Source organism: Canis lupus, chromosome 19, assembly GCF_048164855.1.
Source record: "Canis lupus baileyi chromosome 19, mCanLup2.hap1, whole genome shotgun sequence".
NCBI classification, from domain to species: Eukaryota; Metazoa; Chordata; class Mammalia; order Carnivora; family Canidae; genus Canis; species Canis lupus.
The window spans coordinates 11984951-12006188 of NC_132856.1; the positions used below are offsets into that span (position 1 = coordinate 11984951).

The following is a 21238-nucleotide window of genomic DNA, read 5'->3' on the forward strand; positions in this document are numbered from 1 at the left end:
ATTGATAGAGTCCCTCTGTTCCTGTAGAAGGGCCACCTTCCCTAAAAGATTACATAATTTGCTAATAATTTCCCTTTCCCATTCTTTCTTTGCCTCTAAAAACCTTTCCCAGATTGTAGCTCAGCAGAACTCCTTTCTATTTTCTAGATGGGATGCTGGCTGGCTGATTCATGAATCATTAAATAAAGCCAATTAGATCTTCAGATTTATTCAGTTGAAATTCTTATTTAACACAGTGAATGTATGTGTTTTTAAGTCTTATAAACATATTGAACAATCTGTATTTTTCCTCAACTTGCTTTTTCTTCCCACCTGCATATGTTCTTAAGATCTATCCATGTCCTCGCCTAGTTATAGTTGCTTCATTCAGTGCTGTGTAATATTCTAAGCTGAATATGCTGCAAATGTTTTAAATAATCCATTCTTCCACCAATGGGCATCACTTGCTGGATAAATTAAATCACTTTTCGGTAATCTTGCTTCCTAATTTTCTTTTCTCATACATTTTTTGTAATGGAGATATAATCTGCATGTCATAAAATCTGCCATTTTAAAGTTGAACATTCAGTGGCTTTAAATATATTTTAATGTATTAAATATATTCACCAACTTGTTCCACAGACTAGTTCTAGAAGATTTTCATCTTCCTAAAGCAAGCCTCATACCCATTAGCAGTCACTCCTCATGCAGCTTTTACTCCATTTCTGGTCATTACTCTTCTACTTTCTGTCTCTATGGATTTGCTATTTCTGGACATTTCACATGAATGGAATCATGCAGAGTGTGTGTGTGTATGTGTGTGTGTGTGTGTGTGTGTGTGCATGTAGCATCTTTCACTCAGCATAATGTTCTCAAGTTCCGTCACTATTGTAATATGAATCAGGATTTCATCTTTTTGTGAAATAATATCCTGCTGGGTGGATATACCACATTGTGTTTACTCACACATCAGCTGACAATTGGGTTGTGTCACTATTATGAACAATGCTACTATGAACAGTCACGTACAAGTTTCCGTGTGGCCATACATTTTTAATTCTCCTCAGCACACACATAGAAGCCAAGGTGCTAGGTCATCACATAACCCTATTTTTAACCTTTTGAGAAATGCTAAACTGTTTTCCACAGCAGCCACTCCAGTTCATATCCCCATGAGCAATGAAGAGGGTTCCATTTTTTCCATAGAGATGCTAATATCTATTATCATTTGCCTTTTGATTACAGATAATTACTCATTTTAAAAATAGGGATATAATACAAAAACCCATTTGCAAAGCTATTAAGAGAAACAAATATGATATTAGGTATGCGAATGCTATTTAAATTGCTAGGTGTCCCTATAACCTGATGGAATCAAGGAAAATAAAGAGCTACAGATAGTACTTCTTTAGTGTGCCACAGAGACACACAAGATATTTTATTTTAATGATTAAGTCAGACAAGCCATCTTTGAAATTCAACTCAGTGCCAATTCCATTTGCAATTCTAATGAACTCTTAAGCAGAAAAAAAACCCTAGAGTTGGAAACATTGAATGTCTCTTGCATTCCAGTGGTTTGCCTTGACCAGGCTGTCAGTGACAGATGAGAGACTGGCTTTAAAGAAAGCAAGAAAAACTTCATCAAGACATTTAGAAGAACTTCCTGATTTGAAGGCAAAAAGCAAATTTTCTTTTTTAGGGCGTGACACGTGCTGATTGTAGTAGGGACTTTTTTTGGTCACAACTTGCATAAAACTTTGCCAGAGACCAGAGAAATAAATGTTAGGGTAAAAGGCTTGGGGAAGAGTGGTGTGGTCTACCCAGCTACCGTGCACCCCCAGTTTCCTGTTGATCTGGACACAATAAATCACCTCAACAGACATGTTCTATGGCCTTTGAGTATTTAGAATCCCAGTTCTCATCTATAAGAATCAACCATCTGAAAGTTAATTTTAGAGGTCCATGAAGAGGAACCAGATTTTGCATCATTTGGCAAATGGACAGTTAGTTTGGGGGTGGAGGCTGCTGTGAGTTCCTCTCTGAAATACAAAGGCACAGTGGAGCAAAAATTCACTTTTTCTTTTATTAGCTGCAGTCAAGCCTAAAATCACATCCTATTTGCCAAGTCCCTCTTCTGATAACCTGCTTAGTAACCCAGGTTTACCTAGCATCTATTTACTTGATTTTGTTAGAAAAAGAACAAAAAAAAAAAAGAAGAAAAACAAGATCTATGATAAATAATGTTCCTAAGAACAGCTGATATTCCTTCTGAATCCTCAAAACACGATTAAGCTGTATTTAATCGTACATTCCTTTCATCACATTAAATTCTTTTTTTGGTTGCTTTGGAGCATTGCAATGCTTTATAAGCCCTGAATCTGACATCTAGCTGGTACTCAGTAATATTTACTGAATTGAATATAATTTTGCCAATACTACAAAAACTGCTAATATGCTTACACTTTCATCAACCAACAGAGCTTATTAAATTAAACCTTGGCATTTTTCAGCCTGTACATTTACTAATATACTTTCTCCAGCCAGGGAGGGGGCAGGGCGCTCTGGCTCAGGGGCAGTAACAGCCAAGGAGGGCCACGGAGAAGCCCAGGTATCAAAATGCATTAATGACATGGGCAGAAACTCCTGTTAAAGTCATGGAACCAGTAGGATCAAGAAGATAAGCTTAAATGCAGTTAAATTTTAGACACTGCCTCCAAGCATATTCCTTCCAAATACTATTTTCATCTTGCCAAGACTAGTTTTGGGGAAAAAAAAAACCCATTAGCTAAAGCTCTATTTTCTGCCCTGTTGATACAAATTGCATAGCATACCAGCCTTGATCAGTAGTTCTCACACTTGGGGGGCCTCTAAGAATCTGTCAAAAGCAACAGACTTTCTCCTCTAACAATGGACATCTGCACACTTGGTTGAAGCATTTACAGGAAAATGATCCCTCCCTGGGCCACTTTCCCCTCCTGCCTGAGTTCTAGAGGAAAGGAAGCTTAAGCATTCTTTGAGGAATAACCTTTTGAGGAATAAGCATTCTTTGAGGAATTCTTTGAGGAATAACCTCTGATAGCACAGGGCCTGCATGATCAGATCTCCAATGCATTTCCTGCAACTGACCTCAAGTCTGAAGCTATTGGGGGGGTGGGCTACTTGACATGAAAAGCAAGTGCCTGGGGCCTCTTGCATTGAGACTAGGGTTTAAACTGAACCAACCCATTTGCCTTTCCGTGTATTTATTTACTATTTTTTATTTTATTTTATTATTTTATTCATTTCATTTATTTCATTATTTTGAGTTACTCTCCCAAGTCTCATGAATCTACTGGAATTGACCCTGTTGTTCACCTCAAGCCAGAGACTCCAACACTCAATTCTGAAAACAGCTTCTTATAAAAATCAAAGATTCATCAGTCCTTCAGGGTTCACCTGGGCTGACTGTCAAGAACTCTGGTTTTATTATCCTTTTTAAAATTTTTCATTTTTTGTTGCTGCATGTTTTGGGTTCTTTATTTCATTTTTAGAGTAATTTGTCTATTTCCATTTTATAGAAATAACATTATGCAATAGATCAAAATATTAAAAAAAAAAAAAAAACCCTTGCCCTTCAACATAGGTAATCAGTTCATAAGACAGTTTAGGAGCAATCTTCCATACCATCTACCTCCAATTTCTCACCTCCTATTCTTTCTTAAACTCATTTGCAGTTTGCTTTTTACCTCCTCTATTAATCTCCAGGGCTGCAAAACACTGTCTCAAAACACAATGCAACCTAAAACAACAGAATGTTGTTCACTCACAGTTCTTGAGACCAAAAATGTAATATTAAGATATTGGTAGGGCCAGGCTCTCTCTGTAGGCTCTGGAGGAGAATCCTTCCTTGACTTCCTTGACAGCTTCTTGCCATCCCAGGCATTACTTGGCTTGGAGCAGCCTAACTCCCATCTCTGCCTTTGTCTTCACGTGATCATCTTCACATCAAGACATCTTTGTCTTCACATGAGTGCCTTTTTCTGCATCCTCTCATCTTGTTAGATTTAAGCTCCAGTCTGATTTCACCTCAATCCTTCACTTAATATATTTGCCAAGACTTTATTTCCAAATGAGGTTTCATTCTCATGTTCCAGCAGACATGAATTTGGGGGGACACTATCCAATTCACTCCACTCTCCCAACTCCCTACCCTGCGCTATCTGCATTTCCACACCAGCCTTCACATTGCTAAATCTGTCAATTCTCATTCCTCATCTTACTTAACTTATGACCACATGGCCATGGCTTCCCAACATAGTTCTATTTTAAAACTGCTTCCCAACCTGGGGCTTATGTTTATTTTTCCAAGTGTCTTAGTTTTGATAACAAATCATATATTCCCACTAACTTTAAGCAGGATCTTCCACAGCTTGTCACTCTCTTCTTCATGCATTTTAGTACACTGGTTTCCAGGTCAACATGAGAGTTTGGTTTTTCTCCTGCCCATTAGTTTTATTCTTCTCAGTTTCTTTGTTGACTTCTCTCTCTTCTTCTTAGCTTCTTGAAATTGGCTTACCTCAGTGTTCAGTTCTTGGTCTTCTTCTCTATATTTGTTCATCCCCCCAGTCCCCCACCCTTGTCCCTCAGTAACATCATGATCCCAATGATTCAAATATCCTTCAAACATACTACTCCAAAATGTGTATGTTCTGATTAACTTTTCCTGAACTTCAGATTTATAAATACAATTAAATATTCAATATCCCTTTGTGGTGACTAACAGGGAATTCAATTATGTTAAAAAAAAAACGAATATCTGGCTTTTCTAAAAATTCTACTGAACTTACGGTATCTTCCATTTCAGTAGCAAAGTGAAGCATAGATTCTCTGCAAAAAAAGGATGATCAGGATACACCTTACTGAGACTATATTTGAACAAAGACTTGAAGAATGTGAGGGAGTTACAGGTGGAAAGTGTTCCAAGCAAGACAACAATTAGTACTAAGAGCTGAGTGAAAAGCATATCTTGTGTGTGCTTGGAACAGCAGAGAGGTCAATATAACTGGAAATGAATGGACAAAAAGAAGAAAGTAACAAAGGTGGGACAGATTAGGTAAAAACCCTGGTTTTATTTATTTTTAAAGATTTTATTTATTTATTTGACAGAAAGAGACTACATGCATGCACATGAAGGAGCGGGGAGAGGGAGGAGCAGAAGGAGAGGGAGAAGCAAATGGCCCACTAAGCAAGAGCCTGACACTGGCTCCATCCCAAGACCCTGAGATCATGCCCAGAGCCAAAGTCAGATACTTACTCTACTGAGCCACCCAGGCGCCCCAGAACCCTGGTTTTAAACAAGAAGATAGATGTCTTCAAAGATCAGTCCATCAGGGAATAGGAAGAAAGGAGAAAAAATGGGAAAGTGGAGAAGAGAAGTGGGCAGAAAGAGGAGAGAAAACTGAAGCTCAGAGGCATGAATGATCCTGCTCATTTGCACAGCTGGCATGGCTGTGACCTGTCCTGACACATCCTCTATAGAGGTCACCTGCAGCTTCCATGGACAGTTGCAGTACATGCTATAAACTTCCTTCCTCAGTCACCTGTGCCCCTCTTCCTGATGACTTTTTCAGGCCACAGGAGCTTGCCTGGCCCACGCAAGAAACAGCTCAGAAGTGTTAGGTAGTTGATGCCACGTATGGGTTACTACTGTTACACAGCAAATTACCCTGAACTTAGGTACTCTATTATCTCACACAATTTCTGAGAGTCAGGAACCTGGGAAAAGCTTATTGATATGGTCTCAGATTCTTTCATGAGACTGCATCAAGGTGTTGGCCAGGGTTACAGTCATCTGGAGGTTTGACTTGGGCTGGAGGATCCACTTCCAAGATTACTGACTCACATGGCTCTGGGCAGGAAGCCAACAGGAACCACATGAGCCTCTGCACCTGGCTTCCTGAGTGACATCTGGCTTTCCCCAAGTGAGTGACGCAAGAGAGAAAACAAAGCAAAAGACATAATGTCTTTAATAATCTACCATCAGAATTAGCAAGCCATCATTCAGCCATATTCTACTGGTCACACAGACTGATCCTGACACACCATGAGAAGAGACCACACAAGGACACAAATGCTAGAATGCAGGGATAATAACTAGGAGGTTTTCTAGTTGACTACCACATTCCCCAGATCAACCATCATCTATGGGAAGTAGGAGTCATTAGATTAAATACCCAAGTTTTTGTTCCTTAGTGAGACAATTCTAAGTTGTTTCCTGTAAAGTCCTTCATATGATCCCTGGTAGAATGAAGGCCAAGTTGCCAACAGTGATAATCAGTATCAGCTTTCTTCTGTTCCCTATCACCTTACCATGCTTCCCAGGATCATCTACCAAAAAGCCACCTGCCCTCAAACCCTCAGCTCAGAAGCACAAACTAAAACAATAACAAAGAAGCCAACTTGGGGTGAAAGCCCCAACATTAAATTTCCCCAGTCCATGCTCATAGCTGTCATACCTTCTTGGTACTAGGTTCTGGGCTGCAAAGAAGGATTAAAACCATGTGCCTACCATTTCTGCACGTTGTCTCCCATGAAGGCCCAGCAGAGAAGCACCAGTTTCTCACTGTGAGCATCTTGATTTGCTGGGCTGCTGCTAAGCCACATAGCGCTTGGTGCCAATTTTTAAAAGATATTACTCTCCCTGTGCAGATGCTGACGCCTAGACTTTTCACATGGCAAGTGATGATATCCCTGTGGGATGATGCCTTTCTTGGGATGGTACAAGCATCTGCCAAGATGCACAGCTGGGTGAGTGAAACCTGACTGGATTTAAACTCCCTTTGACCCTCTGCAGTTTGGATAATCTTACACAATATCTTTATTGAGAAAAATTTCCGAATGGATGTCTTCTGTTCTATTTGATGCTTAGAGGGATATTTATTGTTGGGCTCCTTGGACATGGAGAGTAGAGAGTTCAAATCTTTAATGTGTGATAAAGAATCTTACTATGCAATCAAAGAAATAGAATGCATGGAGGTTAAGCAATTTTCCCAAGAGCACACAGGGAGAAATAGCAGAGGCGTCATTTGAACTGTTCTAGGTGAGTCCAGGTGAGTCCCAAAAGAGATAGTTATATAAGTGCTTTTTGTTCTCATGTTTCTGAGCTTCCTATGTGCTGCCTGTGGCTTCCAAGGCATTCCCACATCCAACAGTGGTCACATGAGCTGGCCCCTAGAACTACTTGGGTCTGATTCATTAGTAAAGCACTATATATATTTAATAATAGATTTAATAATAGATATCCATCCTCCTCGAGCTCCTGCATGCCTGTCCCAGGAATCCTCTAAATCAGTTATGTTTGCTCCATTTACTAGACATAAATAATCTGGGGGACGAATATTATGCAATTCTGGCCAAAGATGCTCAGGGATCTGTGGGGGAACATCTGGGAAATGTTTCTCACTCTTAGAAAGACAAAAGTGGAAGAGTGGAAACAGGGAAAGAATGATCTACATCTGCATCTTTATGCAGATGTTGAGATGCTGAATGAACCAGCCCCCAAACCACCCTGTCTGCAGTCTTCACAATATGTAAGGAAATACATTTCCTATGGTTTCTGTCAATCTGAATCTTGGATTTCTGTTCCTATTAGCCAAAGGTAGCTCAGGGGTTTCACCACATAAGCTATGTCTGGATTCCCACATGTTATGCTGTGTGTGCCCTTGTCATACTTCCATTAACTAGGTCATACATTCTGTAAGGATGAGGATTCTGTCTTGAAGTACAGATTCCCTAGAGACTGACTATGGTGTCTTATTCACTGTAGCTCCTTAATAAATAGGACAAATGAGACAGTTGAAATTCTACCTCATACATCAAAGGAACTTTTGAAGGTGAAAGAAAGTACAAGGGGCCATTGATTAGCTGTGTGTGGCCTGTCATGTTATTTCTGAGCCTCCATTTCCACATCTGTGAAATGGGAGATGATAATAAACAGTGGTAAAACACCTAAAATGTGGAATTAGCCAGATATGGGTTCAAATCCTACCTCTGTAATATTGGAACAGGGCAAGTTTCTTCATATCTGTGTGCTTTTGTTCCTTGATCTGTAGAATCAGTGACATATCTCAAAGTGTGGCAATAAGGCTTAAACAATATAGTATATTTAACGTATTTAGCACTCTATATGCCCCACATTTAACATTTAGTTAGCAAATCACTTGTTGGGATCATTGTGTGAATGTGATAAAATGTACTACTCACAGCACTTGATGCATAGTAGGAATGCAGGAAATCACTAGGGAAGAAATTATAGGTTTAAGTCTTCCTTGTGAGACTGAGATGGCCCAGCTCTTATTACCCTTTGGAATTGGGAGAAGTTGGCAGGTGACTTAGGCCATGGAAGTATCTCTTCCCTGGGGGAATTAAATATTGATTTCATTTTCACTTCATTAAGTCTCCTATTGATTCCAAACAGGCAGAGTAGAAGATGGCAGTCAATCACTAAACAGACACTCGATAAATATCAGGAAACTTTGTTCTCCCTTCAGGATTGGGACTCCCTCTAGATTTTGAGAGCTTTTGTGAGGCTGTATGGTTTACGTGGTAGAGGTAAATCAACCATTCTCATTGCTCTCAAGAACCTAATTCCTACTGATCCTAATTGTAAAACTCAGTCTATTTATTCCCTAGATTAAGGTTTTGAGAATGACCATAATTATTCTTGTCATGCCAGAATTTGACATCCTAAGGATAGCACTGAGCAGAAGTATCAGGATCCAGAGTCTGATTAGAAACATACAAAGGAGGGTGGGAGCACACATGAAGGCAGGAAGATCAATCCTGAGCATCAGGCAGAGGTGTTTGAAGTCCAGAGCATCACTCTGACAGTGGGCTAACCAAGGTATGAGAACTCGAGGAAAGTCTGCAGAAAGTCATGGAGCAAGAAAATTGGGCAATATGTATATACTGAGAGTCTCTATAATGTTAATGACCTTGACAGTGATTCTGCTCTAGAATGGAATCCACTCAGAGTAACTCTGCTCTGTCCTAAAGAAATAATCCCTAGATTTATTGGGTTGAGCTGTGGACATGTGACTCATACCAAGAGAGAGGTCATGCTCTAAACCTCTGCTATACTGTTTATCAAAACCATGCAGTAACAGATTACTGTGCAAAGTTAGATGAAACAAAATGGTGAAATGGGAAACCATGCATACACAATGGCAATAGCCATCTAGGATGTATACAGCAAGCAGACCAAAGAAAAAAATGCCAAAATGCACACTGAGGTAGAGTCAGGCATTATTTTAAAAGTTTCTTTTTGTTTACTTTTTTAAATTTCCCAGAATAAGCATGGATTACAATTAAAATGGCAAAAATGTGCTGAGAAAGCTTTTACTTGATTTTCAGCAATAAGATTCCAAGGTAAAGCCTCTTTATAAATTCCACTATTGGGATCAGAAGAGGTCTTGGAATTTTTTTTTTTTTTTAAGATTTTATCTATTTATTCATGAGAGACACAGAGAGAGAAAGACACATAGGTAGAGGGAGAAGCAGGCTCCCTGCAGGGAGCCTGATGTGAGACTCAATCCTGGGACCTGGGATCACGACCTGAGCCAAAGGCAGATGCTCAATTACTGAGCCACCCAGGCATCCCAAGGTCTTGGATCTTATTCTACCTCCAGATTGGCTCGAGAGCGTGAGGTAAAGAAGTACTCAACAACATTGCAGATTTTCTTTATCATCTTTGTTGTCATTGTCTTGCTTTCTCTCCTGTATCCCCTAAATTTCAAATAGTGCTGTAAGTACACTCCTAAAACTCTTGGAGATCTGGATGAGGGGGAATGGTCAGAAGCTTTGATAGAAGAGAGCAAGTCTTAATTATAGGACCTACTTCTACTGCTCATTCAGCCCCATCTACTACTATTCCTGCCATGAATACTCTGGATGACCATATCTGGCTCATGTTCACATTTGTACTTCAGTGTCACTCCAACTCAGCCCCAACAGCTCCAGCAATATCCTCTCTGCTATTGCTGATTAAGTGACTGCTCTGGCTATTCATGCAGGGCACATGGAGGGCCGTAAGGCAAGTCTAGTTTCTACCTCATTTCTCTGCTGCCACTTTTGTCCTGCATCCCTTTTCTTATAACTCAGGTCTTTGTCTTTCAGCTGTAATTCATATTACTGACTCTCCTTCCAGTGGTTTTTCTGCCTTACCAAATCCTAGAAGTTGAATGAATGTGTGTAGATAGACGGCTAGCTATTTGAGTGGATAGATAGATTCTTTCATTCAGAAGCTCTCTTAAACATTTACTTAACAAGATTAATTTAATACTATCCTGAGTAACAAACTATGCTACATAATCGGATGTGTTAATTCACTGCACTAGTTATTTTTGTGACTACTAAGAAATAGGCACTGTACTAGACATTGAAATGCCCAGGATTTTTTTTTCAATCTTAGTACATAGCAATTTTCCAACTCTCCCTAAAAATTCAGTTTCCCAAACTCCATTCCTAAAGATTCTGATTCAATCCACTTTGGCTGGGATTATGAAGCTGCATTTTGAATAACACCAAAAGACTTAATAACCCACAGCTCATGATTACTTCTGAGAAACAGTGAGCAGTGCTTCAAAGCATCGCCTGAATTCACTTAAGATCCAAACTAAACTCCATATAGCCTACTGGCATTTCATTGACCTCCATGAGAGCAGGATGGAAGAAGAGAGACACCTAGAGTTTACTGCCCTGGAAAAGCATTGGCAGTAGAACCCAGAACACTGTGCTAAGATAATCACCCCTAGCTATCCTTTATTGTTCTGAAAGCCAGAAAAATTCCTAGAAACCTCTGTCTCCCCATCGTTGCATTTCCATGACTAAGTCCTTTATTCCCCAGTATCTCCCCAATCCAATCACCTGCTAATGTGACAATGTGATTATGACAGCCAGAAAGGCCAGAATTACATAACATACCTTTCTAATCCTTGGGGGATCCTAAAAAAATTCCTCCCTTTCCCCCAATACTTTTTTCCAATGGTTCCTAAAAAAATTGGGGGATCCTAAAAAAATTCCTCCCTTTTCCCCAATACTTTTTTCCAATGGTTCCATGGTCAGGAAAGGAGTCCCCCTGCAGTTTTTCCAGATTTGCTTATTTCCCTCAAATTTCAATGACAAATGCTGTCAAATGGCACATTTATTATTTAAGTGCTATTAGCTTCTGGTTTTTCATGCACACAAGAGAATACAGCAGGAGTGCACCCTGCTATCAGCTCAAAAATGCTTTGCTCACCACATTGTTCTTATAAAGTCCAGTACAGCAGAATGGAGTACACAAGACCAGAATAACACTTCAGGTTCTCTTAGGCTCTACCTGTTACAGGTAACTAAGGAAATTGCTCAGGTGGTTTCAAGGTTTAATTAGGATATAGGGGAGGAGAGAGAATGGGACAATTTCATATTGGAAAAAAACACCTTCTATATGTCAACTATTCCTTTCCCTTCTCTGACCTACCTCTTTGTTTAAAGGCACTCCAGGAAATAATTGATGACAAATAGCTCTCTCATGAGAAAATATGGGAAGAAAATGTGATAAGCGGAAAAAAAAAAAAACAACATGTGAACATAGAAACATTTTTCCTATTTTAAAAAATATATTTTATTTGTAATAACTATCATTAATAACTCTATATGTAATCTTTACCTGGAGAATACACAAGTGTAGGCATTATGAGCTTTAACATTTACTAAAAGGTATACTCTATACTAATGCAAAAGGATGAGAGTCCCTTCCCACTCAGAATCTCTCCTTTAAAGCTATACAGGATTCTCACTGCATTTGAATTAAGATTCCAGAGCATTCAGCAGAGAAGAATTTGGGTATTAGTCAGCTCCATCTGCCATAACAAAGTGTCAATGACTGTGGTTTAAACAACAGAAATGTATTTTCTCACACTTAGGGAACCTGAGAAATCTAAGATCAAGGTTCTGGCCCATTGACTTCTGGTGAGAGTCTTTTTCCTGGCTTACAGACATCTGCCTTTGTGCTGTGTCCTCACATGGCAGGAAGAGAGGCCTGGTCTCTCTTTCTCTTCTTACAAGGGCACTAATCCCATCTTGAGAACCACAACTTCACGACCTCATCTAACCCTAATTACCACCCAAAGGCTCCATCTTCAAATACTCGGCATCTGGGACTTTGAGATATGAATTTTAGAGGGATACAGTTCAGTCTATAGCAATGAACTTCAGAGGCCATCCTCTCATTTATTGGCTTGTAAACTTGACACATTACAAGAACTCTCTGAGTCATTTTCTATAAATCCAAAGAATGGAAATTGAGAACTAAAAACATTTTACAAGTACTGAATGTGACCATAGCCCAGAAATGTTTGAAAAGGAAATTTCTGACTGCCAAGTACATGCATGTGTATATAGTTGTTGGTGGGGACTCAGTAAAATGATCCAAAGGAGATGGAGAGGAGGATAGGTTTTATAGCACTGAGGGCCAGCAGCTTTGGGTCTCCAGATAGAGACAGAGGAGCAGATAAGATGCTATACATGGGAATACAAGGCCAAGGACACTTCAGGATCCTGGGAGGATGGGTTAAGTGGGGAAAGTAGCACAAGAAATTGTAACTGCTGTTTTTTGGCCTGTTTCTGTTTCCAAACCTTAGATTTTTTTTTTTTTAAGTTGATTTTATTCGTACATAAGGAAGGAAGGGTACAACATTACAGGAGATTTAAATTTTCTGGGTTTCAAAAGCTAAGGACAAGTCATGTAAAAATGAATTTGATCAGAAAGAGCCAGTCTATCCCACCCTCTTCTATTTATCACTAGGCTCGATGAAGATTCCAGAAGCTTTGATTCCAAGTCAAACCTGAATAGGTTTATGGACCTCCAAGATGATCTAGAGGGGAAAGGCAGTAATAACCCCGTATAAACGGCTTCCCTGAATAAAGTCCAAGGGTGAGACAGTGGGTTCCACACTCCAGTGTGAAGAAGGAATCAGAGAACATAAATGTCCATGTCACCTATGGAAGCCGGTGGGATTCTGGAGGGTTTCATCCAGCTCCACTGATTCATTGAGAATTAGGGAGCCTTAAATTACTTTTATTCAGGAAAGTGATGAATAGCATTATCCCCATTGAGTTCCTAGGTATTTCAAATGGCTCGAGGGCAGCTCAGTGCTTCTTTTATCTCTAAGGGGAAATAGCAGTATCTTTTTTTTCAAAGATTTTATTTATTTATTCATGATAGACATAGAGAGATAGAGAGAGAGGCAGAGACACAGGCAGAGGGAGAAGCAGGCTCCATGCTGGGAGCCCGATGTGGGACTTGATCCTGGGTCTCCAGGATCACGCCTTGGGCTGAAGGCAGGCACTGAACCACTGAGCCACCCAGGGATCCCCCAAAATAGCAGTATCTAAAGGAGGGTAGGCCTAAGTATATCTCATGGTAAGGTTCCTCAGGCATGAACCCACAGATGGGAAGAGTATCCTCTGTACAGGGATGATGATCAAGGACTGAGGCCACACCCAACCACCACCACTGCTCTGAGGTCATTGTCCATATGTCACTGGAAATCTAGGAAAATATGGGAAGCAGAGAGACTTTTGCCTGCTTGACATCAGGTTCTAACACCCAGTGAAATGGGACCCAAACTAGGAGTATATAAGTTTATTAATTCAAAAATAATTTTTTGCACACCTGAATTTTTGGCCGGATACTTCCTTCCACCCACCACAGCTGGATAATCATCCTATTATCAATGTAACCCTCCCACCTCCTCCTGTCTTCTTCAGGAAAAATGAAACCAGGGTCAGAACCCACCTACTACTCAGAATGTGGAGGGGCACAGGGGTGAGAGAAAAATAGAATCTGGAATATGTTAGGAAGGGAAATCCCCAAGTTTTAAACATACTGGAGAGATGAGAAGCAAAGATGTGGAAACTCAAGTTGCCTTTACAATCAAGTGCAATATTATGTGCTGACAGGAACATTTCTGATGTCCCACTCTGGAAAGTAGGCCATTGGGATGATTTCCCCCAGGGAATGAAATCTATTTAAAATGGGAATCTGAACGCTACAATTATAGCTCAATTGTCTATGTAACAGCAAAAGCCTCAGACAAGGGCAAGCTATGAATTGGGCCTAGGAAACATGTTTTTCACACCCTCATCCACCCTGGGAAATAATCCATAGAACGTGAATTTGCATTGGGGTCAGTCTCAGTTGATTCTGGGCTTTAGATGCATTTTATCTGAATGGACAAATGTTAAGAGTCCCATGGTGGTGTTTTATTACATCCAGAGAGTCATTTGAATATGGGACATAAAGAAGACAGAATTTAGAACTAAGTGATGTGAGGAAGATCAGAAATTAAGTGGATTAATAAAGTAAAATGGGACTCTTCTGTGCCTAAACCAGACACATGCATGGCTAACCACAAAAGTGGCTCTTAAACCTATTAGTTCAACAGGTATTTGCCTGCCTCCTTCTTGTGTTCTTACCTTTTCTTCAGGGTTCTAGCAACCATGAATAATCAGATTACCAAGCTCTTATGGGAAGATGATATGTTCCAAAGATGATCCATGTCATGTACTCCTCTTATGAGACATAAGGCCTGTGTTTCCTCTTCTTGGATCTGGGTGGGGATTAGGATTGCGACAGCCAACAGAGTTTGGTGGAAATGATGCTATGCTTTTTCCTCAAGCTTAGCCTTAGGCCCAAAATAATTTCCACTTGTCTCTCAGTTTTACTCTTAGGATGCTTGCCCCTTAGCAGCCAGCAGCCATACTTTGAGGAAGCACAACCTAGCCCACAGGTAGGGATATAGATATGCTCACATGGAGTAGAACTTTGGTCTCTAGCCAGAAGACTACCAGCTAAGTCAATGAATGAGGCTTCAGATGATTCCAGGGTTCAGTCATTGAGCTGCTCCAGCTGATAACAAAAGTAAAGCAGAGTTGAGCTTTCTGCCCCTAACCTTGCCTAAGTTACAGATTCATGGGCATAATAAATGTAGCTTGTTTTGAGCCATTAAGTTGCAGAGTAGGTTGTATACTGCTTATAGGTAATTGTTACTGATGAATATGTCTCAAGTGCAACTATAGATTGGAATTTGCCCCCCCACACACACACCCCTACCAATTCATATGTTTAAGTCCTAATACTGAGTGTGAAAGCATTTAGAGGTGGGCCTTTTGTAGATAATTAGGACTAGAGGAGATTATGAGGGCAAAGCCTCATAATGGGATCAGTGTCCTTATAAGAAGAGGAAATGACACCAGCGTGCTCTCTCTCTGCCATGTGAGGATACTGCATGAAGGTAGCCATGTGCAAGCCAGGAAGAAGACTCTCACCAGGAGAAAGTGGGCCAGCACCTTTATCTTGTACTTCTCACTTTCCTAAACTATGAGAAATAAATTCCTGTTGTGTAAAGCATATGTTCTGTGAAATTTTGTTATGGCAGCACATGCCAACAAATACAAATGCCAATATTACTCAAGCACAAAATAATCGAATGATTCCTGGGCCATCAAGAAATGATCCTAATTTTGCTTCACTGGTAATTGGAGTTATCTATGGCCTCTCTGATCCCTATCCCAGGTAACCCAGAGTAAATGAATGCTGTTATTTGAGTTGGATATTAAAGTAATATTATACATTTTATGTAACAACAAAGGCTCTAGACTCAGCCCAGGTTACAAATAAGTATATCAATTTTCAAAAGGAAGGGAAATATAATGGCGAAATAACAGTTTCATTATTAAACACTTTTACACTCTGAGAAGTAGCTTGGTTTCATGAAGAGTAGCATATCTATAGCAAGAAAAAAACTGGGTTGAAGTATTCAGATTGTCACTTTTTAGCTGAGGGAGGCACTTAATTTCTCCAGACCTTAGTTTCCTTAAGTGAAAAACTGGGCTGAGAATAATGTCTCCTTAGCAAAGTTCTGCGAAGATTCAATTAAGTGGGTTAATAGAGGGAAAGTGCTCAAAATTATTACATGAATGAGAGTCATGAATGGCAGTTTTTTTAATGATTTTTTAAAAAAAGGACTAATGTTAAAAATAGTCATCTAAATCTTAACATTAATCAGAGGTCCATTTTTCACTAGGGAAAATTAAAAACTATTTCATTAACTTACATTCAGAGGTATTACATGAAACTTATTTTCCATATACTGAAAATCATCTTACTAATTTATACTTGGACAGCTATAATTTTGAATTCTCCTGGCTTCTCAGGGTTTTATTGGCTGATGTGGGTCTTTTAGCCAAAACATAAGCTATAGGAAACCAGAGCTGGCAGCTGCAATATTATAATTTTGACGTTTGAAAAGTCCAACTGGTTCTGAGGTTGGACTTTTCTGAGGTATTTTTCTTAGCATTTTAATGTCAATGAGTTAATGGCTTCATGACAGGAGCAAGGTAAAGTCAGGAAGAGGAATCTTAGATGTGCAGTCTTTTCCTAGGGAGACAGGAAAGAACACTGTGGCTGGCACCTTTATGTTCCTGCTTAAAGCCTACCATGCCTGAATTACATAAGGTTACAGGGAGCACCCCGGCCATTCCAGGAAGAATGAGAAAGCTTTTTCATGATGCTTTCTGATGCACTTTACACAGGTGCTATCAAATGGAACTATCCACTTATATATCATATTCATATAATATATGGATCCATATTAACTTAGAGTTATCTCCACCCAGGGTTTGATCTTGTATAACTTCCACTGGCATAGTAAGGATTCCCTCACTCCTTGGAAATGCTGCAAAGGCTCTCCCAGGGGAAGACTGTGAGACCTCTTTCTGAAGAAAGGACCACACCAAGCTGTTCTTTTCTTAGCTGCAAAGGTCCTGAATCATCTTAAATTTGCATTTGGGCACCTGTTCAGACCCCACCTCTGTCACATGTCAGCTAGGTAAGCTTGGGACAGCTACTTAACTTAAAATCTGAAGATAAAAGAAATTCTGAATTATTGAACCACTGTTAAGATGAATTAGGATAATTCATGCAAAATGCTAATCCTGACCCATAAAAGCCCTAAAAATAGGCAGCACTAGTATCAATAAATAACTACTGTTGTAACAAAACAAAGCATTAATTTATACAATTTGTTCTCCATTCTATATATGTTTATTAATGTTTACTAACTACATGTAAAGCAAGTGCAAAGCAACTTCTGTGAAATTAAAACAAACATAAAACGACAACGAAACTCTTGTAGGCTCTGCCTCAGTTTTACCAAAAGTAAAGGAAACAGGAGAGTTGGAGTCTCAGTGTGATTTATGCAGCCCTGACATGTCCACTGTCTCTTGTCTTATGCCTTGTGACCATGTTGCCAAGAGAATCACAGAGTGAGAAAGTTGCCATAGCTGTGCCTGGGAAAGAAATTTTGGGCAGAATCAGTATAATCCAGTGAGGCTGGTCACATAGAGGTGGTGGGTAGGGAATGGGGTCTGCAAAGAGGTGCCTTGCAGTAACCTAAAATTAAGGTCCTCTTATAAAACAGGAAATTCACTAAGGCATCTCAATGCAAATACCAAAGCTCTAAGTTAAATATGACCAGGTTAAATCTGAATGGAAAAATGTTAAAATGTCGTGTCACTACAAAGGAGGCTTAGTCATCAATAGAAACAAAGAAAAGAGATTGCTGAGACAAATGTTGGCAATACCCATCAAAGAACTCACAAGTGCCTCTCTAGTACACACCCCTCACATCCCTACTGTTGGGTTCATACATGGGGATCAGGTGGCTTGATGTCATCCAATGCTCCAGTTCTGCAGTGCATGCCTTTTGTTCTCATTGCATACTCACTAGATAACTTCAGAAATCTGGCGTCCCCTACTATTGTTTTAAGGATCAACTGTACTAGTCACACCAATTTGAATGAAGGTGGCATTGATGATTTTATTTCTCTCTACAAATGAATGAACTAACCATCTAATTTTTATATCTGTCTCATGAAAGAGTCACTGCCTCCCAGTTTATGCAACAGGGAACATCTGGCCCTAGTTCAGTAAGATCTAGAAGATAAGTAAGCCTGAGAGCATATGGTCTTTCAAGCCTGAGAATCTAATCCTTTCATGTAGCTAAATTATCCATTGCATGTGACTTCTTCAGGTGGTGTGCCAGCTTCCCTTGCTAGTGCCTAATAGCACTATGAGACTTCTTCATAATTCTGAGGAATTATCAAAACAGATAACCATTATGACTAGGTAATATTTTGTGTCCATTTTGATGCTAGTTTGATAAAGTATTAGCAAGTATTGATTTCTTAGTCTTATTTTATCCTTTAATGTCTTAAAATCACAGATAAAGAGCTAAGACAGAACTTCTTAGTGATTTCTGCCTCCCAGGAAACATCTGGAGGCATTTTTTTTTAATTTTTTTTAAATTTATTTATGATAGGCACGTACTGAGAGAGAGAGAGAGAGAGGCAGAGACACAGGCAGAGGGAGAGGCAGGCTCCATGCACCGGGAGCCCGACGTGGGATTCGATCCCGGGTCTCCAGGATCGCGCCCTGGGCCAAAGGCAGGCGCCAAACCGCTGTGCCACCCAGGGATCCCCTGGAGGCATTTTTATTGTTACAACCAGGGGAAAGGGCACTACTGGCATCTACTGGGTAGAGGTTAGGGATACTGCTAAACCTCCTACAATACAGAGAACAAATCTCGGTCTCCCCATCCCCACCCCCCCCCCAAGAATGAGCTGACTCAATAGTCCTTAAGTTGAGAAACCCTTAGTTAGGAGAAAATGTGTTTCCTTTTTTCTTCTCCATCTAATACTGCACTTGTGTTTCAAAGGAACAGGAACTAACATCTCTTGAATGTTTTGCTTTCACATCTACTCTTAATTTTCACAACACCCTTTGAACTATTGATCAGTATCCCTATTTTACACATATGGAGAATAAGGATCAGAAACGTTGAATAACTTCCCTAAGCTCCACAAAAACAGACCCAGGTCTGTCTGATACAGTAGATATCCTCAAACAAAGCAAAGTTTCACTGAAAAGGACTCTGGAGAATAATATTAAGTGCTTATGTCTTATGGTAAGTATTCCACTGAGTGAGTGGCACATTGGGCAAAAGGTCTCACTGGCTCCTTTAATCATGGTCTGTACTTACATCAAAGTCAGGCTCACTCTGGATTTAGGTTGTACCACACAGTGATTTATATTAATTAATAAATTCTGCAAATAAGACGGCCCTATAGGACTTTCAGGGGAGTCCTGAGAGCAGCATTCAAGAACTTCAGAACACACTCTGAAAAATCAATTATCCTTACTGTAATGTACAGAAATAGTAATGGGGCACTGACTGGCCATAGGCAAACCAACCAAGAAAACTCTGATGAGGAAAGAAGTGAAACATCACACATTGGCATATCAGAGACAATAGCTGGGCTTCACCACTTAGTAAATTCAGGACTGATCATTTTTCTTTGACCAAAATTCTCAAAATTTAGCTTTCACCAGAGTTACCTGCAAAGTTTATTAAAGAGGCAGATTCCAGAAAATACCATTCAGTAAGAATCTGCAATATATACAAGTTCTGATGCAAGAGATCCTTCTAATTACTGCTTTAAGCCAACCTATATTGAAAGTAATCTAGAGTGAGCCTCTATCTTCAACTCATTTTTGTCCCTCCCTAGGATTTTGCATTAGTATTATATATTTTTGTATGTGATATGCTAAAATTATTTCTTCATAGAAAAGAGACAAAAATATAATAAAAACAGTAGCAAACTAAATTCAACAATACATTAAAGTGAGATTCAACTCAAGAATGCAAGGATGCTTTAACATCCATAAACCAATCAACATGATATACCACTAATGAACCAAAGGATAGAAAATCATATAATCATCTACATGAATGCAACAGCCCCCCATCATTTGACAAAATTCAACATCCTTTAATGATAAAAAACTCTCAACAAAATGGATACAGAGGGATCATACCTCAACAAAATAAGGCTATATATGACAAACCCACACCTAACACCTTACTCAATGATGAAGAACTGAAAGATTTTCCTTTAAGATCAGAAATAATACAAAGATATTCACTCTAAACACTTCTATTTAACATAATATAGGAAGTCCTAGCCACAGCAATTAGATAAGAAAAAGAAATAAAAGGCATCCAAATTGAAAAGGAAGAAGTAAAACTGTCACTATTTGCAGATGACATCATAGTATACAGAAAACCCTGAAGACTCCTCAAAAAATGAAATAGAACTAATAAATACAGTAAATTTGCAGGATACAAATTAACATACAGAGGTCTGTTGCACTGCAGCTACACATTAATAGCAAACTATCAGAAAGAGAAATTAAGAAAACATTTCCACTTCCATTGTATTAAAAAGAATAAAATACCTATGAATAAATTTAACCAAAGAGGTGAAAGACCTGTACTCCAAAAGTTGTAAAACACTGATAAAAGAAATTGAAGATGACACAAGCAGATGAAAAGATATTTCATGCTCATAGGTTAGAAGAATTGATATTGTAAAATGTCCACACTACCCAAAGCAATCTATAGATTCAGTGCAATCCTAGCAAAAAAACAGTATCATTTTTCACAAAATGAGAACAAATAGTGCTAAAATTTTTGTGGAACCACAAAAGACCCCAAACAGCAAAACCAATCAAAACCAAACTTGAGAAAGAAGAACAAACCTGGAGGTATCACATTCCCAGATTTCAAGACATACTGCAAAGCTGTAATAATCAAAATCAAAAGAGTATGGTACTGGCACAAAGACAGACACAACAGAACAGAGTCCAGAAATAAATTCACACTTATATGGTCAATTAATCTACTACACAGGACTCAAGAACATAAAATGGAAACAGTCTATTCAATAAATGATAACTGGACAACTACATGCAACAGAATGAACTGGACACTTTCTTATACCTCATACAAAAATAAACTCAGGATTACAAACTTAAATGTAATACCTAAAATCATAAAATTCCTAGAAGAAAACATAGACAGTAAGTTCTGTGATGCCAATCTAAGCAACATTTTCTTTTCAATCTATCTCCTCAAGCAAGGGCAACAAAAGCAAAAGTCAACAGATGGAAGTACATCAAACTAAAAAACCTTATGCACAGCAAATGAAAGAAACCATCAACAAAATAAAGAGACACTGAATGGAAGAAGATGCTTGCAAATGATATATCCAATAAGGTGTTGATATCCAAAATATATAAAGAACTCACAAAATGCAAGGACAAAAAAACTGATTAAAA

At 39.1% G+C, this 21238-nt stretch overlaps 1 protein-coding gene and 1 long non-coding RNA gene across 8 annotated transcripts in view; one reads left to right on the forward strand and one right to left on the reverse strand.

The window, feature by feature from the left end:
* GRM7 (glutamate metabotropic receptor 7) overlaps positions 1–21238 on the reverse strand; it is an 849841-nt gene that overhangs the window by 188596 nt on the left and 640007 nt on the right. The gene's annotated exons all lie outside the window — the stretch shown is intronic.
* The window catches only part of LOC140611228 (uncharacterized), a 28960-nt gene that overhangs the window by 1093 nt on the left and 6629 nt on the right, over positions 1–21238 (forward strand). The window contains exon 2 of the long non-coding RNA XR_012012519.1: positions 6667–6765. This is a non-coding gene — a long non-coding RNA (uncharacterized lncRNA). The remainder of the gene's footprint in view (positions 1–6666; positions 6766–21238) is intronic.